Here is a 26306-nt window from a genome sequence, read left to right on the forward strand (position 1 = left end):
CTCCACAACACATCTAGGCGCACTACTAGCCAGCCAAAGGTGTTGCTAGCTAGCTGCTTCTGAACAAGTCGCACCGAGCTTCCCTCCGTGGTAACGTGAGCACAGCGAAACTTTTTAGGCACATCTTGTTGTTTTTTTCTTCTACTTTCTTTTGAGGGTTGTCTAGGTGTTTGATTCTCAGTTTTGCTATACAATGTGTTAAAATAGCTTGCAAAATACAAATTTTGCTTGATTAGAGTGGCAGCTCCAACCTGTGGGGACATGCAAGAAGACGCTGCTGCCCTCCATGGCTACGAGCTAATGTTCGATCTTGCTGAACTTCACAGCAGCCTCAGCATAGACACGACTTGCACAGCTTTACACACATTAGGATACCAGTGTGGACGGTGTCAAAATAGATTGTGCTCAAAGAACGTTTTTCGTTCAGCTCTCACTTGCTCATTCAGGCTAATTTGACCTTAGAAGCGAAAAATGCTGTTCCTCATTTTGTGACAGATTGGATGTGGCAGCAATTTCATGACAAAATGTATTTCACTAATTCAACTCCTGAGAAAAGTCACCCAAGGCAACTTAATTAAGTCTGGAGAGGAGTGATTTAACTGCTGAACTCTGGCTGTGGAATCACCTCCATTCACGACCTCCATTTTTTGCTACATCCCACATTAGTTTTGCATACTTTTTTGAACTTGTTGTTTGACAGTGTTATGAAACATCAGGCCAAACAAACAAAAAGAATATATACATGCAATTCAGACAGCCACTTAGCTCAAAAATGGAAGTCTCCGTGTATCGTCTGCAATGCTTTTATGGTAGGAAGTATTCATGTTGAATTTTGGTGTTTATGTGTGAGCAGCATCTAACAATTCCCTTGACCCTTCATTGAATTGCATTTGATTTAGGTCGGAGGCGGATTTTCTAAAAACTCATAAATAAAACATGATTTTCTTTGTTATACCTCGAAAGAAAAATGCAAGCACGGATTATGTTTTCTTAGCAGACTTTTGACATGTTTGAAACTGTGAGTCATGCCCGGTCAGACCTATATTAGCATGCATGCTGGAAGTAGTGCTCATCGCTAGCCACTTCAAATCAATTTATGCATTATAAGATACATGAACACCCTTTTATGTGCAAATACATTTAATATTTAGAATTTTAAATGCTACCTTCCAGTAGTAGGTGGTCATTCATCAGATGTCATCTAACCTGTGCAACTTGGATTTGGTCTAATGTGTTAATAGCAGGTCAGCTCAGAGTCCGTGTTGTTGTTTTGAAAGAGGAAGTTCATTTGTGCTTAATAAGTGGGTCCTTAGCTCCTGCTGTGCTTTAAGGAGGTGGAGGAAAAAAGGTGGGGGTTGTTGGGTAGGGGGCTCCATAGATTAGACACCATCTGTTGGTGAACATTTAGTAAGACACAAACTGATTGCACACACATTAAACAACAGTGACACGTTTTCACACATCTTTTTTTTTTTTGTGCCATCTTTTAACTCTTCTGATTTACTTCGACCCTAACGCATCAACTTGTCCCTTTTGTTTTGTTTGATAGTAATGTTAAAGTCTGTTGGGAATTATGTCCCCCTCCCCCTCCCTGGTGCTCTCTCTCCCCATCCTCCTGCTGGGAGTAATCATCTATGAAAGAGGACACATGTTAATGTTATGGCGTGTGTGTTTGCACATATCTGTCTGAGGGCATTGTTATGCCAACATGGCCCATTTTGATTCACCCCTGCACCCCTCCGCACCAGACTCACCCCCTCCCTTGCTCATGCACTGTATGCGTATGTGTTTGAAGATTTTTTTTACGGTTCCAAGTTCAGAAGCTGTGTTAATGTTTGTGTTTGTATGTGCGGACGTGGGTGGCATTGTTCATGTTTGTTGTTTTCATCCTTCCTCCGGGGTTCAGTGACACTTGCGAAGGTTTAAGATGACTCGGTGGGAGAGGGTCAGTCATCACTGCCTGCCCTCTATCGCCTCCTCGCTCAATCTTGCCATCTATTTCTTTCATGTGTTCCCTTCTCTCTGTCCTGTGTGGCTCATGGTATGTGGACTTTATTAAATTTTCCTGCGGGAGGGTGATGGAGAAGACAGGATGGGGATCGTAGGGGGCAGTCATCCACTCTTTCATCTGTCTCCTGGATTTTATTCCTGCCAGGGGACTCTGGTTGGAGGGTCCTTGTGGGGGTGGAAAGGCTAACCCGGGAACCTCTACTCTCTCTGGGCCTTGTGCTTTATGACTGGTTCCTGATTCTGTATGGAGGTCAGATAGTGGAGAGGAGATAACAAGATCGCGCTCTCTCTCCTTTCAAATATTAAACTGAGGCTCAGAAGTGATGACAAGGAATCGTGAAATCCAGCAACATGTGCGAAATACATCCCAAAAAGCTGCTGTTTACCAACTGATAGGAAACATACAAAAGGGGTTACCTTAGCAACCAGAAGGTGGAATGTGCATTAGCAACTAACCAGGGACAGGCAAACAGTAATTTAAATCTGATGCAGATTTGATCATGACAAAAGTGCAGCAACCTTTTTTATCTGCTAGCTTGCTCTTCGTGACGATCAAGCTGGCCCATTTAATGATTTTTGTTTTCAATGAAGCAAAAATAATACACATTTTGACAGAAGGAAGGACAAGCATGCACGTTGTAACAAAACCTCTGACCAACCAACCAAACTGTTGTCATCATAGAACCTGAGCATGCAAAAATAAATCTTAACTATCAGCCTCAAATGACTCACTTCTTGTAAAAAAAAAAAAAAAAGATATAATCTCTGACTGTGATTTGAACTCCTGAGAAATGTGTGAAGGTTTTAGTTGATTTTTTAATTCTATGGCCTAAGGTATAAGGGCTGTCCCGATCCAATTGATCTGATAAGAAATCGGGGCAGATCACGTGATTTCCAACTGATCGATAGTGGCTGAAAAATATTTTAAGTCATTTTATTTCAGTTTTTTACTTGATTTGAACCGCTGTTGATTTGCTGCCATATAAAAAATGTAAAAAAATAAAATCTGACAATTTTAATTCTTCATGACATAGCATTGCATTACAGAGGTACTATATCAGGACTGGACTGGATTGGATGTGTTTGTGCACATTTGAAAAAAAGATTGTATGACTAGTAAATAAGATGCTTTAATGTTTTATGTAGGGATGGGCGTGTACTGATATTCGGCCCTATTTCAAGGTATCGATACTTGTTCAGAAATTTGAAGAATAGAAAATTGCCATTAATTTCATGCAATTTAAGGAAAATGCTATATTTGGATTTATATGTTTTTCTTTAAAAAAATGGCCATTGTTTTTTGGGAAGTATTTTTTTATCAAAAGTGCCAGTGGTATTTGTACTTAATATCTGTATTGGTGACAACTCAAAAGTTGAGTAGTGGTATCTGTCTGAAAAAAAGTGCTATCAAACATCCCAAGTTTTCTGAATCTAGCGTGGTATACTGTAGTCAGTACAGCCTAAGCAGTGACTTGTCGTCTTGTTTTACAGTATCTTCTCCTCACTCCAGCTGCGATGACGCTGCAATGTTTTTGTTGTTATTTTTTTAAACCATCATGAATCACACTGGCGTATCCTGGGGCTCCTTGACTCACTCTATCTCTGTTACAGTTGGGAATAAAATGAGCTAACTGATTGCTGAAAATGATCCTCTTCCCCTTTAGGCTTCGAGCGCTTTAGCCATTGAAAATCTGCTTTAGCCCGAGTTCAAAACACGACATTTTGACTGACTGCCTGTTGAGTGAAATGCAGATTTTTGTCAGGGAGCATGCAGGTGTTTATTACAGTCACTCTGATAAATAAGGCGCTCTGCTCCTGTCCACTCAACTTAATGATGTCATCCACAATGATTAATTTGAAAGGAAAATTAGACGGTGAGTCAAACCTGCAGAGCAGAGGACTATTATTCAGCTGCAGGCTTTTATCACCTGTTCATATTGTGTGTTCTTCATGCAGCATATTGCCGATGACCTGACCCTGTATTTGCCTAATGGGGTCTTGCAGAGGTCATGTGCATCCATATGAGCCATGTTTGAAAACCACCTATTAATTCAGGATTCGCTTATCGTGGTCTCACTATATCGCAGATTTTTTGTTGAAAAATTTACAATTTGTTTAAAAGTATGTATAAATACATAAAAAAATGTTTTAAAGAAATGTTTAGATGTGTTTTTTTTATTCCATAAATAAATTTCAATGTGCTGGTTATTGTTTTTTTTTTTTTTTTTGATTTTTTAAATTCCATTATTGTGTTCATTCTTGTAACCTTTTTTGTGTTTAAATTAGGGATATTCAATACCACTTTTTCTTCAGACCGATACCAGGATGAGTATTCCACTCTTATTTTATTTATATATATATATATATATATATATATATATATAAAAACGTAAACATCTGATAGCCGATAAGCGGTCAATTTATAACTGTGTTAACTTTAGGGAAGTACTAAAATTTCAGATAACTTAATACAAGTTGCTGCTGACCATGGGAACTCTCTGCACTTTTTTTTTTTTTTACAGAAATAGTCAAAGTTTAACTTTTCAGTTATAAAGACATTTTGGTAAACTTTATTTAATATTTAATGTAGGATTTTTGTTTTAAATGTCAATGCTTATATTTTCCCTTTTACTGAAAATGAATATCGGCCCGTATTATTGGTTATTATTGGCCTTCTTGACTACTAATAATTGGTATCATATTGACCCTGAAAAAACAAACATATTGCTGTATCTCTAAACGTAATTCCTTGTATCATTAACTGGTATACTCACACTGACCACTTAATGAGGTACACACAGTGATCTAATACAAGAGATTATGGCTTGACAAAGATGCAGAGTGTCGACTTTGTGACCCCATTCTACTTTTTTACACTCTACCGCCATCAACCTCTTTATCAGACCTGCAACTTCCTCTTCCTCAGTGGCCGAGATGACATAGCGTCTCTACGGCGCTCCCATCCGTCACTAAGGGATGCCCCAAATCACAGCATGAGCTGATATGAGACTTGGGAGGAGATCAGTCATCACTCGCCTCTTTTGTGCCTACCGCTCATTTTTCATGCTCCCGGATTCGGGGCGGGTAAGCAGTGTTTCATGGTGGTAAATGTGATTTATTCATAGAGATGTTGTTTGGCGGTGTTTGGAACAGCAGTCAGACTCACAATTAACACTGATTTATCCGGAAGCACTGTCAAAGACTCTGAATCAGCACAGGCGGCCATAACGTACACGCTAGTGGACGAAGGCGTGAGGAGAATTCTTAGCAGATGCTTAAGATTTGATCATGGCCGTGAAAAGTAAAGTAAAGTAAGCAGGACTACTTTTACTGTTAGCTAGGTGTACAGTTTTTCTTTGTTTCCGTTAGCTTTCACACAATTTTCCTCCTTACTAATCAGTGATTGCGTAGCAGTTACACACTTTAGTTGTGTTATGTTTCTATCCATATTCCATATTCCATATTCCATATGGAAAGGCAGGTTCAAGGACATAATAGAACACAAGACCAGGCTCGTGTAAGGCGCTGTCGGCGTCAAAGCCAGACGTTTAGCGCTACATCATTAGAGGGGATTAGAATGAGATTCAGTGCAGTAGAAAGGCAGCGCTGGAGCCTTCAGCCACACTAGGTGTCATTTAATAACAGTAATACAACTTCACTCCACTACGGCAAAAAAAAGATGTTCACTAGAGGCTCTTTATTTATAGATTTAACCCCATGTAATAGTCTTGCTTTTTGTAGTCTTTACACATCTATCCCAGCATTCCACCAATTCAGTTGTTTTCTCTCTGTGGTCATAGACACAGCATTGTCTCAAGCCTTTTCTTTTCCCACCCACACTGCTTTTTGCTGACGCTTGGTCAGAACAAAGCTTTTTTATTTCATTTTTGGACCAGGGAGTTAAAGGTTACAGGACTCGGAGGGCTAAAGCAGTGTAGATTTTAATCTAATCTAGCCCTGATCTGCCATAGCATGAAGAAATTGAGAAAGCGGGTCAAGGCTTGAGGTTAGGTCAAGTCCCCAACGTAAACCCACGGCATTCTTGGAGCGTTAATGGAGTTTTGCTTTTCTGCTTGTCGCCGATTTGCGTGCGCGCTTTTGTGTACCGTTTTCTCACGTTGTACCATAACAACATTTATTTCCACGGGTGTGCTTTCGCGTGGGGACCGGAGGTCTCTGAGGGCTTTGAGTGTATACTAAGACCCTCATAAAGGCTCGTGATTGTGGAGGGTTGTGTGAGAATGTGTTTATGTATGTCTGGATGGGGCGCCGACAGGGCTCGCTCTCAGGGTGGGTTTTAATTCCAAATGGACGTGTGAGGAAGGGTAGTGTGAAATTTGTGTGGGCGGGGGTGGTAGGCATGGAGAGCATGTATTCGAGGGCGTGTAAAATGGTTATTGTAGCGTAATCAGCATGGCGACCTGACTCAGCTGTTAATATTGAGGAGTTTGACCTTTTTCTGTTGGTGGTTCTGTATTCCATAGAGTAAATCTAAGCTCAGTTCAGTCAGGCAGGGTTCTAATGTACTGTGTGTTTATCACAAGGGGGATGAAGCCAGATAGGTGCCCAGTCATTGCAACTGTACAGTAGTAGTCCCAGCTGTCCCAGAATGGGTTCTTACAAGGCCTCGACACGCACATATTTTATTGAAAACTAATGATGAACAATAAAATACAGGAGGACACCTGATTCCTAACACTATCACTAAAGTCACTAAACAAATAGCTATTCATTAAAGAACACGTAAGAAAGGAAAATTCTGGTATTGAATTTAATGAAAGACATTGTGTAAGTATTCAAATTAATATTCACATCTGAGGAAGTGACATCGTGTTCAGCGCATTGAGACTCACATCTGCATAGATTCACATTTTCAAGATGTCGCCGTTCAGTCGACAGTGTTATTGTAGCTTCAATAACACTGTCGCCCCCCCCCCCCCAAAAAAAAATCATAGTCACAACAGATTGTGACTGCAGGAGGTCCACCAATTTAATCATTTTATTTATAAACATACAAGATATGTGTTAGGTTTTGCATTATAACATCCATCCATCCATTTTCTTAACTGCTATTTGAATATGTCAAGTAAATAAGATCTTTTTTTTTTTTTACTAATAAATGGAATTCTGAAAAGGCTCATGATTTTTTTTTTATTATTAAAATAACTGTTAAGTCAAAAAAGTTATGGTCTTTATTTTACTTTTAATAAAAACAAACAGTTCTTAAAAGTCATTGTTAAAAACAAAAGTCCAATTAAGCCGTTAAAACAGATTTCATTTTTATGTTAAGCAGGGTGCTAAGTATCTCATAATTTACTTATTACTTACTTTTAGTTTCTTTTGAAGCAAGTAATCAGTAAAGTAACTTTTTCAAGGTAACACTGCCTAATAGTGGCTTTAATATACTAGTATCAACCAAAGACTTTGAGCTATTTAAAGTTAAAGTTATAGTACCACTTGTACAAAAATGCATTATCACAAGCAAATGCGTGTATACTTGGCCTTTTATTTCGAAGGCCAAAATGTACAGCTGGGTCCCAATGTGAGTGACTGTTGGTCACTACTGTATCATTCAACAGACATGGCGGCCGGCGGTGTAAATTATTGTCGGACATGTGTGTAATTAAATGGTCAAAAGCTGGCATATGCCAACTAACATAACCTCTGATCTCAACATAATGCAGTCAACTTGTTTTCAATTTTCTCCTTGTTTGCCAAAGAATTTCACAGTCTGGTTCAGAACTCTTGTTTTATGCCATTGTACTCGCACACACACTCCTACAGACACTTATGCATATCTCAAAGTGGTAGTACTTTTAAGTACTGCCTTAAAGTCCATTCTGATAATGAAATCAGCCTTATTCACTTGCTCTCATTTGCATATTAGGAATCCTGCCCAGTGATCACTGTTCACCCACATGGGAAACAAATGTCTCTCTACCGCGCTCACCTCTTAAATCCTCCCAGTAGTTTTAAAAATTACCATGTTTGTCCCCGCGGCCTTCCTCCAGCACATTTTGCGGTCCCATAAGGGAGCATTGAAAGCCTACAGCCCCAGGTGGGGAGCCCCCAGGCTGGGCTTGTTGCTGGACCGGGCGCCCTCGCAGGGGTTTGCAAGCCTCAGAGACTGTGCAGTACTTTCACAAGGTTTCTTTCTGCTGGAGAAACAGGCAGAGAGCGACAGAATAAAAATAAAGGGGTTAGTCAATGACTTTCTTGTGTCGCCAATGTATGGTCGTGGAAAGATAAAGCCTTTACCTCTCGTTAGCTGGACGGAGATGTGACACTTGGTTGCAGTGGTTTGGATATGTCTCACGTTAGAAACAATGACTGATAATTGACTCCTTTGGTTGCTGCAAGTGTGGCTTATGTGCTTAACAATGTGTCAACACCAACACAATGTTGTTTACGCAGTCATTCATGCAGGCAAAAATGCAGATAATCTATTTTTTGAGGGAAAACAGCGTGCATGTATGCTTGTTTCTGTTTGCCCACACAGTGCGTTCACTCTGATATGGTAAGCGCCATTCAGTAGCTGCACAATTGCACCCTGTAATCTTCTCCGCTTTCTTCTACAGCCGCGGTGTAAACTTTCGGCCGTGATGGACAAGTCTACAATGGGCAGACTTTTCCCAACGTCGTTTTGTCAGCTCTGTATTCTCAAAGCCTAATGATAGGCTGCAAACATGCCTGTGAAATGAATAAGAATGACTAAATGCACCTGGTTTGAGTCGATGTAACTTACGTAAGAATCCCCCCTAAATACCATTTGAGCCATTAAAAAAATATCATGCATAGCTTACATAGTTCTTATGCCACATCTATGGCAGATCTTTTTTATTGTAGTCTGCAATGTGATTGGTTTAGCTTCAGCCAACCACATATGTTGAGATTTATTTTCAGCGCTTAATGGTCTGACTTTTTCCACTGATCCTTTGAGGGATTATTGTTATATTTCAAAGCAAAAACATGATTGATTTTTAGTCATATCAACTACATGGCGGATCGAGGCTGCTGTGTGCAAACCTCAATTGAGAATGTGTCTGTTTTACCGAAGAAAATTGATGAGCAAACTTTCTTCATGTTCCTGTCTGTGCTTAAAATTGTATTGTATTCCTCACAGGCTACAGGAAATATTGCTCTCTATATCAGTAATAACAAAAAATATCTTACACTATCGACTTTTTCTTGTTAGTGCTTTACCAAACAGAAATAATTGTCAATTGTCTTATACTGAAAAAATATATATACTGTAGAGGTCACGGCAATGATTAATTGACAGCAAATCGATAATCAAATTAATCGTTAATTAATTTTGATAATCAATTAATCAGTTAGATACTTACAATTGCCCAAATCCTCAGAATTTTAGTCTTTCGACAGTATATATTCTCAGATTTATTTAGTCCTCAATGAAAGCAGACTGATTATCATTGTGTTGAATCAAAATAAGACATAAGACAAACATCTGCTATAACTTTGGAAAGCAATGATAAATATTTTAGTCAATTTTGTGATGTTATCGACCAAACTAGTAAAATCATTTAAAAAAAAATATTTGATGAAAAAAATACTGATTTTGAATAAAGGGACGGAAATTAAAACATATTTAAAAAAAATGATTCATTGAATAATTGAAAAAATAATTTATTACTGAAATAATCGCCAGTTGCAGCCCCAATATACTGAAATACAAACAAATTGCTTTTCAACACCTTGGCACAGTTTAGATCTTAATCCAACATAAATTAATTTGGCACAAATTAATCAAACAGCTAACAGCATTTAACTTAGTCATCAATTGGTGACCTAATAATAACTAACTTATTTGTTGGGTCCGCTTCCCTATGTTTATAAAACCCTCCAAGGCAGAGACAAAAAAGCCAACAGGTATTTTTTGGTCTGTAGGCTTCAAACGATTGCTTCGCAGGAGCTGCCAATGTTGTTTTCTAGTTTAGTGTTGACTTCTGTTGACCTTTTATTTCACCACATAACTATCATTTCTTTTCCAACTTCTAATAAAACAACATTGTTTTTCCCGTCCACTCTGAGTTTGTTCATGCGTCTTATTTGCTATGAGCTCACAAGCTTGCTTGGGTCAGTAACATCATTCACCTTCAGAGTAGCCAGAGTAGCATAATTCAGTGCTCTGATTAATATGCTACATCAATCAGTGCTAATTATCACATTGTTACACCACTCTTTCCGGTAAATGAGTCAGTCGGAGAGAGAGAGCAAGCAGTGAAGCTTTCAGTCATATAATATAAAGTCTCAGCTTGAGCCTAAGAAGAAATGTTACCAATTAAAGTATTTTCTGCTGCTGCGTTGCTACTTATGTTCCTGTTTTTGGGATTACATGATTGATGGTTGATTACATCAGGACTTGATGGCTCATGTTGGGCCATAGAATGCACCTTTTCTTATGAAGCTTAAGAGTGCAATATTCTGAAGTGCTGGGCTAACAAAATATTGTTTCACCTGGTGTTCAAAAACCAAAGTACGTACCCCTTTCACACACTTTAAAACAACTTGATGGCAGCCAGTGACCCCCTGCTCGTTGCCAAGTGCCTGGGATGGGGGCCCTCTGGCTCGTCAGGCCTTTTAATGGACTCCCCGACAGTCCATTTCTATTGTGTGAGCACAACAACTGCAGTAAATGCGGCAAATTAATCACATTTAGAGCCGGATCGGCCGCTACTGTTTAGCGAGAGCCCCCTCGCTAAGGTGTGACAGGAAGGACTCGACAGGTCAGACGAGCACAGAATGGAGGGCCAAATGGAAAACAGGGGGTAAGGCTTCACTTTAACCTCTATTTGAAAGGAGAACAAGGCCGTCATTTTGTATGCCGCATATCTTCTTGAATATGTCGCAGTGTCTTTGTGCACAGTTAAGCATTGGAGCTGTTTTGCTCTGGCAAGGGTTAGCTTGTAGTGCCAGCTGGAGAAGGAGGCCTATGAGGCCCTCTAGATTGAAGGACCTTGAATATAGTCAATGAATGAAAGCAGACCGTGGTGGGATGGAGAGCAGCAATCGGGGCTGTAGGAAATGAGGCCGAGGTGCAGCATCTTACAACTAGTGCTGTGCACAGATGAGTGGTAATTCGGACATTCGTTCAAGTGTGCATGGCAAGTATAAGACAATCATAATTTGCATACTTGGATCAGATAGTGTGACGTCATCGGAACCGGCATTTTGTTTACGTGGTAACTTTAGCGTGAGTAACTCATACCTCATGTTCTTTTGACAATGCTCTGCAAATTTTCTCTGGTGATTTGACGTAAAGCAAACATAAATGCGCATGTTGATTCTGGGGATTTTTACTTCATAGTTTTTAGTTCAAACGCCAACAATGCAACATTTTGAAAGGCTACGCAATCTTTTAGAAAAAGGAAGCAAAACTCATACATTTCAGGCAAGCGGCCATCAGCATAAATATCAATACATCGATCCTTCACTAAGCGGCTGCCGTGATGAGCATGTCCCAACAAATTTGCATCAAAATTGCTAAAGAATTCAATTACTAATGAACTTGCTGTAGCCAAACATGCGGCTTGCTCTATTGCTAATACATCTACGGGGTGACATGGTGGTAGAGTGGTCGTCTCCCAACTGGGAAGTTTTGAGTTTGAACCTCTGCCCTTTTGACCATGTTGAAGTGTCCTTGAGCAAGACGCTGAACCCTAATTTGTTCCCAGGGGACCTAGCAGCATCCTGCATAACAGCAGCCAATTATTGGTGAATGAATGTATGTGTGAATGTGAGGCTTTGTAAAGCGCTTTGGGCACCATATAGTGCAGATGATAAATTGATAAAAAAGCAGTCCATTCATTTGCCATTCATTGTCTCCGCAACTAGCTAGCGCACCAAGTAGCATGCAGTTTAACCCATCCACCAGTCAGGATGTTTGCCACAAGGACTATTTATATTTACTACGGTTTTACAACACCATAAAGTGTGGAATAACCGACCCAGATACTACTGTTGGCCACAATAACGTAAATTTCTACTTCAGGTAAGCCAACTCTTCTGTAGTTAGAACAATTTGTCAGCAATGCATCCGGTTATTCAAATAATTGAATGTTGGCCCTTGTAAAATGCTTTGGACACTGTATATTGTAGATAAAGTCTTCTTCATGTACTATTCAGGTAAAATTTGATTCATTTTCTAGCAAATACGTTATATTAAGTTATGAATCCAACCAGAATTTGTTTGCTGACATCTCTGCGATTAGCCAATCGAGATTTTAGGAGTGAGTTCAGTCCCTAGATAACTGTGTGGAAAAGGTCAAAGAAACCACACCAGATTAAAATAAGCTGTGGTTGTAATAAAGGGAATGTGAAAAGTAAAATAGAAAATAGACAAAGTATCAAAAAGGGGCCTCTTGGCTCCCCGGTTAAGTATGCATCCTTTACTGTTGAGACGATGGGGGCCAGCAGATGACCGTCATTGTTCCTTGGATCTTCCCCACCATTTAGAAAGACAGATGGATAGAGGAGAGGAAGAGAAGAAGGCCAACAACAGAAAGAAGGTTAGGCTATAGGGCTGACCCCTGACCCGCTGTGACGGATCGTGACCTGCAGACACCCATCACAAGTGAGGCTTTTGTCTGCAGATCGAGCTCTCCGTGACCTCTTCCATGTAAAATTGAAGCCCCTAGATTCCACCCAACCCCCTGTCAAACTCATTTGAATGTGACAAGGTCAGGGTTCATACACGGTCAGGGACCTTGGGCAGTCAAATAGAACTGGGAAGCATAATGCATACGTCTTCTATTTTTGCAGTTGTCAAAAGAAAAAAAATGGTGCTTTTGTAATAAAGGGATGGTTTAACCTACACCAGAACAACACACTCTATTCCACAACTGTGTTTTTAGGGTTAGTGATCATTTAAGTATTCCGTCTATTGTCTGGAACAGATTTTTGATAACTGAGTCTGTGCAAGTCATTTTATTGAAATGGAGTGCAGTACTCAACTGCAACCAGAAGAGGTGCTCTTGATCTAGCAATTGGCGTCACCTACGGAGAAATATGATCTTATCCTGTTATGATTCCAGTAGCGACTATTAGGCCATTTCAATTCTTCCACTGTGTTTGATTGGAATAACAAAAGAAAACAGCAGACTAGATTTTGTATTTTCATGTACCTGTTGCTCAATGACATCAGATGTTATTTGGATCCAAGAAAATTAAACTTGCGCTTTCACGCAATATTCCTCCATCTTTATGTCTCAATAAATCCCAACTCTACTTTTATTTTCAGTTTCGGCTTTAATCATCACGGTTTACACTCATCCAAGAGCTTATGTTCGACTGTGAAGTTGCGGGAGCCTGACTGTTTCCATGTGTTGTGTTTTATTGCCGGTTTCCTGCCTGGCTAATGTGGGTTTTATCAACTCAGTGTGTGATATTGATGTTTGAGAAAAAAGTAACATTTCCTTTTTGCACAGATTTCCAACCAGTCCTCCTTGAAGCAATTGTTGCTTCAGTTTTTGGTCTCTTGCACACATTCACGCCTCTGACTAATATGCTTTTGGGGTAAAATAAATCACTGCATGATCACACACTCTTTCACAGTCAACTCTTTGGCAAACCTTCCAGCGATATATAAATGCACTTCATAGTCCTGGCTAGCAATGACAAAACATCTATGTGCACTTCCCACCAAAGTATCAGGATTGTCGAATGGAAGAGGTGGTTAGACGGGACGTGCAGCTAGTAAAACTTTCTGATGGATGCTTGCAGACTGGAGCATTTAAAACCCTAGGAATGGGAGGGAGGGGCAGACGGATTGAGAAGAGGGCTAAATGTGGAAAACATGAGGATGCTTGTGAAGAAGCAGGCGTTGAAGCACAAAGGGGGATCAAGCAATTGGGTAGATTTGACAGACCTCCGTCAAACTGGTATAATTACTAAACATCCCAAATTACATACCCTCATTTAGTTATACCCTATCATTTACCACTATCCACATAATGTTCTTTTTACTCCTCCCCCACTGCCTGCTCCCTTGCTCTCTCCCTGCTTGATCTCATCTCTGTCTGCCCTCTTCTTCCTTTTAATCTCTCCAGTCTCCATTCGTCATTATTTCTCCACCTGCAGTTTCTCTCAGGCGTTCAAGTATTACGGCGCAGCATGTTCTCACACAAATTTACTTTACATATAACATGAGCGCCACTGCATCTGTGCAAGTTCTGTGCACAAATGACACACTCCGTAATTGCAGTGCCACAAGACATTCCACAAACACATCTCAATAGGTTGGCTCTGAAGAAGAACATGATATCAACTATTGGAAGTTGAGCTACATCCACAATGCACAATTCCTTAACACAACATTAATCAGACTTACAGCGACCAGATTTTCTAAAAACTGGGGCACAACAAATCTGCTGAAAATATACAATCAATTCTCACCAGGAACTATTCATAACAAATTTGCTATCGTAATTGACAGTTCAGCAACGCTAAACAAGCAATGTACTCGCCACTATCCAACCTTTTTTTGCTTATTCTCGGCAGCTATTGGAAGCTGGTGGTGACATTTACCTCGAGCCGGTCCCACATTGTGTTAGGTCAGACCAGCGACCGCAGCTAGTAGGACTACATTTTCCATGATTCTTAGACACAGAAGCAGGAAGTGGTTCGAGTATGACAAAAATATGCCTGTTAGTGATTAGATGTAATTAGACTTGTCATATGAATCTCTATGACAACTGTGTGATTGACACACACATGGCCCAAACAATTGGCTTGGTAACTGGACTAAAAAAACAAAAAAATATCGTGACACCAGGGCAGGACATTCGTAAAAGCCGGGACAAAAACAATGGGGCCGGTGAAATCTGCCAGGAGACTTAAAACCGTGACTGTCTCAGTTAAAGCGGGATGTCTGGTCACACTAATTTAACTGGCACTCTAAGAGGACTTCAGAACAATTAGAGAGAGATCCAAAATAATTTAATAAAAAGTGACTATTCATTGAGTAAATTTTTCCCCAAAGTCAATCAAGGAAATGAAGTCAAATGTCTATGTGCTTCCTCAAATTCCAATACGTGCATACAAGGTACAGTATGATATTAAGACGTATGACCATGAGCTCAAGCACTCATTATAGACAAACATAAAGGTCTTGAGTGTGAAATAACAACCTCATTTGTAACACGCACAAGGAAACAGTGCTTTTTCTACTTTATAAATTCAATCTCCTTAGGGATTTTAGTCCTTGTTGTGTGAACATGCCTTTAGGTTAATCCCTTGACAGCAAGTGAAACAGCATTTCCAAAAGCTCAGCCTCTTTTTGTACTGCAGATATAGTGGAGAGAACCAGATGTTTGGAAATTGGGCTCTATGTGTACGTCTGTGGATTTCTCTGTTTGTATGTTCAAGTGTCTGTGGGCACATTCCTCTGTATGAATAGTTTTCAGTGTCTCAATAAGCAATTGCATTATTCCCCCTATGAATGGCCCGATTACAACCTTAGTTTGCTTGAGTTGGCACTATAAAGTGGCACATGTAAGTGGCAGAAGAAACACCAGACAAAAATGCATATATCCAGTGTCCCTCTGCCTTCACCGCCACGCACTGCTAGGTTTGCTGTTTGGTTTTCCATGTGTAACTTTCTGATTGAGTTGAAACCTCTACCCGTTCTGCTTGCGTTCCTGAAGTGTTTCCTTCTGCTTGAGGAAGAATGAAGGTTTGACGAACACGTCCCGTTCCCCACAATTTGTGAGTGTTTGCATGACTCAAGACCTTTTGGATAGATCGGACAGGCCTGAGCTCAGTGTGCAATATCTCTGCGGTGGCAGCTCACTGATGATGTCATAAACCTGCTCCAGCCCCTCTACATCATGGATGACATTTTCATGGCTGATGGGACATTGGGAAGGCTGAGGACCTCGACAGAAGTGGGAGGTTCTATTACTGATCTCATAACTCCTCAGTCGGACACTCGCCCACAACCTTTTTGGGTGAAAAGGTGGAGCATAGCTAGAGGACGTGTGCAAACTGGACAGCCATCGTCCACATCTTTAGGAGGTCCAAATAAGCACATTCTTGCTTTTTAGGGTCGAGAAGTGTGTGCTTAGTTGGCCTCTGTGCTGATAATCGCCGGCATTGCCCCTGATATATTGTCCCATGAATGGCCCACAAAGCCATCAGTGGACTGATGCAGATGAGCAAAGAGGTAACAAGATGAGAAACGACAAGAGCAATTGAGAAGCGAACAAGACAGGGCTGTGATCAATAGGAGAGAGTGGTGTCCATTTGGGTAATGGACAGGGGCATCATAAGTGGACGGGGTCAGAAGCAGATTCATTATCCTCTCAATCCTCATCTCTCTCTGCCACCAGCATCCGTCTGTGTGCGTTCAGGTTTAAGAGGATGTACAGCGCCGGATCAATTTCTACGCCTGGTATAGCCGGGCCGTGAGTCAGCTCCATTATCTCACCTATCAGCTCTTTTGTCTCATCTCTGCCATGTTAAGTGAATTAAAGCTGAAAGAGAAGATGGGGATTAGACGGTCAGTGTGAGGAGCTGACACAACTAAAGAAACTTTAACATAACAACAGCACACTTGATCTGCATGCCCCATTTCATTCCATCACACACCCCATCAAAGTTGCCTTTGCCCTTCCTCTTTGTCTTGCCCTTTTATGTCCGATGGTCATCTTTTTCGTATTCCTTGCTGAGGTGTGCATAGCAGTGTTGCCTTGTGTTTTGAAGATACAGGTTAAGTTTCCAGTCTCACTGCTGCAGTGTTCCCAACCTTTGGAGCAATGCGTTTGAAGCATGCATTGTGACGACTAGCCAGCTTCTCCATTTACCTCCATTGTCTGACACCCTGTCTCTTTTCATCCCGTCTTCCTTCTCAACTTTCTTCCTGCGGTTTCCCTGCAGACTCGCATTACCTTTTTTTTTGTCACCTCATTCTTGTCACCTTTTTCTTCCTCGACTAACTTGCTTTTCTCATCTGAAAATAGACTAAAAGGATGATGTGTTGTTAGGAGCTGTCAACACTGGGATCATATGGTCAATTCCTGCTCCAGGCAAATATTGCACATTAGCTTTTTGTGAATTTTCTGTTGAACAGAACCCATGTAACAACCCCATTTTGTCCCACACTCTGATAAATGATGTGACCACTATTGTGTTTGTTTGACTTGGTGATGTAATACAGCCATGTTATCTCACCAATCCATCTTGCTAAGTTTCAAACTGATACGCTCATGGATGACTCCACCAATCAGCGTCTTTTGAGGAGATACACCATGTGAACAAAAGCATTGTGGCACTGGACACTATTCAAGCACAGGATGTCCTGTGCTTGAGAGTCTGGGAAGAGATATAAGATTCTGCCTGACAGGGGGAGTTTGCCTTTGTTCATCCCAAAGAGCATATAAAAGGTCAGTGGTTCTTGATGTTGAACCGTTGGGCTTAAAACAACAAGATTTTGCCACTTCCCATCCTCTGGGCGTGGTGTTTGGCTTTTCTGAGGCTTCTCAATAAGGTTTGTCTCTGGGATTCCTCGTGACTTTGGTGGTTTTAGTCATTCTTTGCTGTTAAGCACCTTCTCGGGCGGTCGGGAGGGACGAAATGGAGCGACAGTTACATATGTAACTATGGTTCTACGCGTCTCGGATGATCGCCAGAGTGTCTTGTCACTCTGAATGACAAGCTTTTTGTCAGAATCTAATATTAGGTCTGGGTCTGGATCCGGATCAACGTCCACGTTTGGGGTCCTCTGCAGCAACTTTTAAAGTAGTATGCAGACTAAGCTTTATCTAAGTTTACTCTACTTTATCAGACACAGGTCAAGATTACCATTAACAAGTAGCAATGCAATATTGACAATTTGTTGTCAAGCTGTATGTTTGTCATCACCTTTTAAGGGAGTTGAAGAAAAGAAGAAGATTGTAATTCTGCCCCTAATATAGCCTGTGGTGTTAAGATAAAATAAGGCTCATCTTAGTTACTAAGCTAATGGAATGCAACATGTGTGCGCACAATCAGAATGAGTCTCATCTGCTTTTTATTGTCTTTGCTATCTTTTAAACTGTAGTTTCACATGCACACGCATCCACACGGTGTTTCTGTCTAGATGGTAATAAATGGCAGGGTGTGTGATGCCTGCAAGCTGTCATTAGGAAACCATTAGGAACATGCAGGGAAAGGACAAAACGAAACATAAAGGAACAGGGGAGGAAACATGCAAGCGAGATAATCTCGGATCAGCCACACTACATCATCCTCCTCTTCCTCATTCATCCTTCCAGCCTGTGGCAGATAAGAGGTGCATGGCTAATGGCCACCACTGCTCTCTTTAACTGCCCCACCCCCTTCCCCACACTAGCCCCTTGGTGCTGCTGTCAGACAGAATAATATACAGTGAGGAGGGGCTGTAGGTGACCAGAGGGGAGGGGGAGTGGAGACAGATGAGGAAAGAAACCTGGCAGAGAAAATAAATACTGATATTGTAGGAGAAAAAAGGTGGGGCGAAATAAAGAAAACTTCCTTTCTTTCCTTTTCTTTCGTAGCTTTACATTACCACCCTCTTCTAATGTTGGCCTTCTCTGTGTCTATCAGACAGCAAGGGATAAAATAATACATGAATAAACAGGTACACATAATCTGAACGTAATACAAAAAGGGAAAGGGGGTGGGTAATTGAGTAAATAAAATAGCTTGCAGAACAGCTGTGTGTTTGGACATGGAGTAGCCTAGCAACCAGGGCCAGCTATGAATTTATTTTATTTTCTTCTTTGATTTCCCTTCAAAGGACAAGAGGGAAATGCACTGATTTGTAGACTTTGGTTTAATTTACTATGAAAACTAACTCATTTAGCGTACAGTACATTGAGCCTCTGTTCAGGAAAAAAAAAATTCCTATAGAAAATTAACATTTAAATGATTTATTCTGTGATCCAACTGATGCCATCATAAAACCTCCATTAACTGAAATATATAGGTGATCAATTTAATTACACTTGTAACATTCTTGAGGATCATTGTGTAAACTGAGCTGTGTACTAAATGTGAAAGAAGCTGAAGAAAAAGCACAACTGGGCTAACGTCTTTACAGGATGCTTAAATTCTGCCCTTTGCCCCAAAGTTCAACGTCCAAGTTTGTGTTATTTACGGTTGACTCTGAACTGTAAGACTTTCAGACATTTAGAAAACAATTTTGGAAATGTAGCAATATAAATTTGAATAAGGCCAAGTTCTGCGAGACGAGAGTTGGATTTGTCAAATCCTGAACCTCGCAGGGCAAAGAAATGTGAACCAACTGATGTAGAACTTGTAACAAAGCGGTAGAATCACATGATCCATTTGTGATGTATGAATCAGTCAAGTTCAAAGCTCCCAAGGCGAGGTCAGATATTGAGTCACAGGTCGTATTTACAAAAATGTAGATAATACCTACCAACTACTCTATCAACTACCTTACTGATGCAACACAAATATGTAACAAGTTGGCAAAGGAAGAGGTACATCATATTTGTAGACACGTGAGAGTAAAGTACCCAAATTAGATGCATAAGTCAGAATAAAAGGCAAAGGCTCAGGAGGAATGTTGGAAGGAGGGCGAGCATTTTGAATGAAGGCCTCCTTGATTATTTTCCCATTTTCTTGTACTGTCTTCAGGTATCGGGCATCCATATCAGGTATTCTGCATCACTCGACAGCAACACACCAATAATTTCAAGTGTTTATGTTCCAAAGCAAACACGATCAGCATCTTGCCAAGAAAATGTCAACACATGGCTCAGATATGCGGTTTTGTTGATGTGTCTGTATTTGTACGTGTTTTTGTTACAGTAGCTCTCAACGTTTCTATAATCCAAACTGAGAGTAAGCAAACTCGAGTGGGGCCCCACAAGCTCTGAGATCAGAGGAAAACCCATCTTGTATGTATGAGCGAGCTTCCGCGAGATCCCTCTGTGTGTTTTCCATCTCGTCTAGCCTGAGGGAGTCGTTGTGGATAGGAGCCGGACTCCAACGGCATGGGGAAGTTTTACCCTGAAAGCAGCAGTTTATCAACACAAACGGCCATTTTCAAAGGAGTCGCAAAATAGTCTCCGTAGTGTGTCATGTATTGATGAAATTGTGTTGCTGGCATGCGGCAGACAAGATGGGAAGGAAGACATTCTAAGTGGGTAGAGATTGGAACATATCTCAAGATTGACATAACTGTACCACCCATAAATTCAGGATCATCAAGCGGCATGACAAGGATGGGAGGACAGGAAAGAAAAGAGTGGTGAGTGTTTGGCTGACAGCATGTAGCATGTTGCTAAAATAGATCAAATGAGAGCCTCTTGTTAAGGAGATGCTAATTGCAGAGGCACCAGAAAAAAAACCTATGTGCAGTTCAGACAGTTTGCTTTTATACGCCAACACAATCGATTAAGCTCATGGCAAAAGTCAAAGGCGAGTGTTTGCAAATGTACTGAATGTTGGTTTTTCATCAGGGTTCTTTCAAGGTCGCAAACGGTCGCAAAGACATTCACCAGACTTTTACAGTTTTAATGGTCTCAAGCAGTTAGGTTCAAAACTTCTAAAAATTACTTCAACAGAAACATCAGTTTTACTTGTAGTTATTTTGTTGCTTATCATTAACTATAATAACCCTTAGTTGTGAGAGAAAGGGCATCCAGCAATCACATTGTTTTTTTCAATACCAAATCTTATTGTCAGCTCCATAGTGGGGATCAACACTAAATGTTTGGATTTCAGTGTCCATCTATTTTTGCACATCCACCAAGCACATACCTTCCTCAGATGTCCCAAGTTAGTGTTTTGAGGAGGTCTTGATTGACCTGAAGACGAATAAAGATGAGAGCATGGTGCATTCCTGAGTAATAGCCTGCCAGCTCTTGTTCTTGTTTACTGCAAACACACTCATGCCAATTACTTTATCTACCGTTCCCCTTTCAGAGTTGTGACTTGGATCCAGCGTGCCACTTGGGGCATGTTTCAAAGTTGGAGTTGAGCTACTGCCTGGTCTCAAGTCGTATTCTTGAATCTACAAGAAAGCATTGAAGCAGTGATGAAGCCCGGCTAGTAACGAGGAAAGAAATGCACACCTGTCATGTGCCACTAACACACATGCAAGAACTCTTGTCAGCTAGTGACTAATCAGCTGCCCTAAGGACACAACTACCTATTTACCCGTCCACGCCGCTCACCAAAGAGCCAACGTGGCTTCCAGCTGGCCTAGCAGGTCTGTTGTGTGTATTTGGATATCGTATTAGTCGTCTTGGCAGCGTGAGGCAGACCTGACAGCACGCCGGAGGGCATGACAAAGAAGGTGCACATTGTTTGAGGTGCGCATAGCTAGAGCGAGTGAAAGAGAAGGCGAGTCGACATGAAAAGGCAGACGAGTGTGACAGATTTCTTCGAGATGCGGCGCATGCGGACAGCCTGCACTCCAGGCATCTGGGCGCTGCTTGATCCAACTTGATGATGCACAGTGGCAGATCCGCAACACAGCAGCCCACTGGCTGCCTGACCTGCTGAATGTGCGCATGTGTGCGTTTGAGCGAGCTGGTGGAGTAAACAGCCCCCGGCAGTGAGTCGACATACTGGCAAGATGGTGAAAGGACACTTGGGATATTTGTTTATTTATTTTCTCCCATATGCTGTATCCTCTGCAATGCTACTATGACTGGGCGCAATGAGGCATAAGGTGAACGCTCCATCAAGTTACTGAGGACGAGCAGCGAGTTGGTCCTTGAGAGCAGACTTCTCCGGTTTCCAGCTTGTCTTGAATGCTAACAAAGCTTAGAAATGAAAATGTTCGAGGTGTTCTTTTGGAGAACTTAGGAGAAAAAAAAGAAAAAGTTAGCCTTTTCATTAAATTCATAACAAAATTTCCTCCACTGATCAAGGCAGAAAACATGGTGGATATGATTAAGATATTATAATATTTTGCAATTAAATCCTTATCAATAACAAAAATCGAGCTTTTTGAAGTACCCAAAACTATTTTAATTAGAGATAGACCGATTACCGGCTGAAATTTAGTTACAATATTTTCCCTTTTAGTGAAAGTGAATATTGGCTCCAAATATCGGTTATCAGCCTCACAACTACTAATTATCAGTATCTGTCCTGAAAAAAACAACAACTGTTTATCTCTAGATTTAATTTTGTAAAAATGCATAGTTTTGCGCAACACCCTACTTTTGTGAGCTGACTCTGATGATTTGATTTCCAGAATACTCATTCATTTTAATATACTGTATGTTCTTATAATATACGGTACGAAAAGGTCTACTGTACAGTATGTTGAGCTGTGTGTGTATTTCTTGTACAAACTATACCGTACTTATCAATAGACATTCTATTATGGATGTGTGGCTTACCACGAAGTTGACCACATCTCATTGGTAGTTATCAGTGTCTTAAAAGCCAATTGCACTTCTGAGCAATAGGGTGAAGCTCGCGGCACACTATCCACATGCACATTTCATGCAATATTAAGCCATAATAAGAATATGCAGATTTGCTCATTTTGACTATTGTAACTCCTTTTAAAAAACGGTATCCTTGATCGGATATTTCTTCAAAGATTGTACAATCGTCTTGTAATGATGGCCACCTCATAAGCAGACATCTGACACCTTTTCACAGATCCTTTAAAAAAAAAACAAATCTGCAGTGCTCAGGTGATTTTTCTAACAATTACAAATATGTTTTAGAGTTGTTGTCACATGCGATCATTCATTGGTTTAAGGCTTTTGGACCCAAAAACGCAGCATGGTTGAGCCACTTCAAAGCTTGTATTATTTTTCTTTTTTTCCATCTCATCCTTCTAGTGAAAAGCGCTGCCTCACTCACTGCTTGAAACACAGTGGCACTGTTTTGCATAATTTGCTATAACAATATGGATCTTTTTAAATCCAGTCAGGATTAACAATTAAACCATCAACTGTGACAGGGTTGTTTCATGCGTTGCTTAATACTCCATATTATCCATAGCAGCTTCATCCCATCCATTCCTGTGATATAACTAAATTATGTTTTCACAGCCACTTCACATGTAGGTTTAAGAAATCCTTGCAGTGATGACAAAAAAATTCTCATGTCTTTGCATGTTAGAGGTTAGCGGGTTTTCTCTGGAAATGATGTCAAACTTCTTCAGAACCACGAACTGGAATTCCCCAGTGACTAAATTAAATTACTGTGTCCAATCACAATCGGATAGAGAAAAACAAAACAGTTTGTGAGTGAGACAACATATCTGTTAGGCGTGGAAGTTCAGTACGTTCGATGGTATAGAATCTAGGATGGGGCTGTTTGAATGTGTACACTTTCGCTTCTAGTGATGTGTAATTTAATTTTAAAAGCAATTCTATTAAAGGTGCAACACACCCAAAGAAACTGCAAGTGTAAATGAAAACTGAATAACTGTCTCCCAGCTACTATATCTCCATCTCCTTTTCCCCCCCATTAAATGGGTGAATCAGATTCTAATTAGCCCGTCAGCAGACTGTCACTCACTGGCCGGTGAGGGAACGTGAGCATAAATTGGACAGAATTACTCCTCTGTGTGTGTGTGCATGTGCATGTGGGTTCTGGCCTGATAGCGTTTGCTCTCGTTCCTGTCCCAAGGGGTGAGATAGAGGTTTTTGGTAATTACTTTGATTGCACCAGGACCGAAGTTGAGAGCAGGAAGGAAGCTGACGAGAACCAATCAGGGGTTTTGATGAAAGCCTCTTGACACTTTCGATATGCATACAAATATATTTATTATTTATTTTCAGAGTGGAGTTAATTGAAGACTATGAGCTGTCCTTAGGTGTGAATGTGATCGTAGATGGTTGATTGTCTATATATAGCCTGCAATTGACTTGTGAAGAGTCTGTTGTCAGCTGGCATATGAAGGGGAGCAATTAAAGACACTGTGCAAATAAATTCTCTGTTGATTAATGTGCATTGTCTTGTAAACATTGTGCCAGGGGGTACTAGTTAGCCCAAAAGACAACATGAGTAGTCCACACGTCTGCTCTAAAAATAGCTCATCTACTGTGATTTAGGAAGAATTAAAACAGAAGAAGAAAGTTAACATTTATTAATTTATTTAACCTTAACATGGTACACATTTCTTCTGTACCAAATATCCTATAGTTTGTTTAAAAATAAAATAGATTGTGTTCAATGAAAAAAAAAATCATAAACATTTCTTTTTAGAGCTGTAATTTGAATACTGTGATACCGTAGCAGTTTTACTCACGGTTAGTATACCGTCAGAAATAATCTAATCTTGTGTTCCACCCCGTGGCTTAGGGTGTAGAGACGGTCGTCCAGTAACCGGAAGGTTGGCTGTTCGATCCCCGCTCTCCCCCGAGTCATGTGTCGTGTCTTTGGGCAAGACACTTCACACACATTACCTCCAGTGTCACTCACACACACACACAAAAATCTGCTGTTCATCTACCAACATTAGCAACAAGTGGAAATGGAGAACATTATGTCCTGCCAACAACCATCTTGGTCGATCAGCTGGGACTATGTTTATATCAAATTGGCTTCTTATTCCGTCTTATTTTCATATGAACATGGCCTACCAGTGCATGTATTTGAAAACAAAGTATTACCATTTTGGTAAAAACAAAACAAAAAAACGCTTGCAAAAAAAGGACCAGAAAAGTAGTTGGTGTACTCTTATCAGTGTTAGTTAGATTTGACAAATCCAGGTCCAGAAAGTACAAACCCTGCCACAGCTCAACAAGCTCCCGTTGAGTAGAAGCACATGTGGCTAAAGCCAAACTGTGGCAAAGTTTTCACGTTTTGGACCAGGATTTGCCAAATCTGGTGCTAATGATAGAGGGCGGTAGATAAGTAGTTCAACTCCTGTGACTCATTGTACCACAAGTGGGATACTTTGCTCACATTCCAGTCCTGCACGGGGATGGTTGTTATTCTGCCATTCAGCATCCCATGATGAGCAGGTCGTCAGTTTGTTTGCCTTGTCAACACGTTTGTATGCTTGCATTCTGAATACAGCGCTGCTTTTCCCCTACCAAACTCAATTTGAATTAGTTGAATTGCTGTAAAACACTCCAGGAATGACAGTCTGTCCCGGAGAAATAGCTTCTCATTAGAATTACAGCCCAGCAGAGCAGAACACGCCAAGGTTTCCCCATCAACAACGCTCGTGGGGAATGTCAATGTCGCTCACTTTTTATTCGGAGCCGAACGCAGGCTTCTTGGCTGTTGGGACCGACCAAAGATTTGTTTAGGCGCCTTTTGGGATTTGCGTTTGCCTCTTTGTTGTGTGCCAACCCGTAAAAGTTTTAATTGGGAAAGGAGGAAAGAGGAGCTCTGTTGTTCCTGAATGTCCGTATGTGGGAATCTCAATTTAGTTTAACTGGCAACAAAGACATTCCTGCATAATGTCACTTCGGCGTGTTAGCACGAAAAAAATGCCCCAAGAAAACAGTCTCTAGCAAATGTTTGGAAGATTGCGCGGCGGCCGCATGTGACGAGAATCACGTTTCCCACTCAACCTGGTGTCCTCACCTGAACAAATAATAGCTTCAGCTTGGTCATTGTTTCAAAATGTCTTGACTTCATTATTCAGGAAAACAAATTACTATGACAATTTATGGCTGTGGATGTGATTAACTGTAGGTTATTTGGTTATTATATTTGCATTTCTTATTTTGCTTCCACAAGCCAAGTAGGTAATAGTCTGCCTGAAACCCATTCCAAGGTATATTTGGGTTCAACTCGTTTTAGTTAACTTCAATTATCACGCTGTCAGATGTTTAAATGAAGCTTGTGTGACCAAGAAATGTAAAGCTACAACTGTAACATTTTAGTAAACTAAAAGTAAAGAATGTGTTAATGACTAGGCATGGGAAAATTGTGTCTTTCCTCCGTTCTTAGAGTTGACATCAACGTTTATGAGGACTACTTTTATAGCCCAGAGGGTATATTTGTGTGCTAAGTTGTTACCCAGGTTACATTTGAACCATGAGTAATAAAAGCTGACCTACGCTGATGTAGCTTCTTTTTTTTGGGGGGATTGTTGAAATAAAACGTGCGGTTAATGTCCTGTTGGAAAGAAGACTTTGCTTGCTTTTTAGTTTCCACTGGTAGTGTGAGCTGATAGTCAAGCCAATGCACCACATCTGGCCACTGTTATGTTGGCCATTAGACTTAAAAAACGAGAAGAATACCTTTTGGCGTACACTTGACAGGCTCCAATAACTCTTAAATCTGAATAGCTTCAAACGTGCACACGTGATGATATAATGGCCGTCACTGTTTATGTTTTCCAAGCAATTTAC

General features: G+C 40.6%; 1 protein-coding gene and 1 long non-coding RNA gene across 4 annotated transcripts in view; both read left to right on the forward strand.

The window, feature by feature from the left end:
- The window catches only part of efna5b (ephrin-A5b), a 100152-nt gene that overhangs the window by 22222 nt on the left and 51624 nt on the right, over window positions 1-26306 (forward strand). The window lies entirely within an intron of this gene.
- On the forward strand, window positions 19374-22620 carry LOC147173666 (uncharacterized). Its single transcript, XR_015094893.1, has 3 exons — window positions 19374-19670; window positions 19825-20266; window positions 20944-22620. It is a non-coding gene; the product is annotated as an uncharacterized LOC147173666 (long non-coding RNA).

This window comes from Leptonotus elevatus, chromosome 5 (assembly GCF_054856555.1).
Source record: "Leptonotus elevatus isolate MCC_2025b chromosome 5, RoL_Lele_1.0, whole genome shotgun sequence".
NCBI lineage: Eukaryota > Metazoa > Chordata > Actinopteri > Syngnathiformes > Syngnathidae > Leptonotus > Leptonotus elevatus.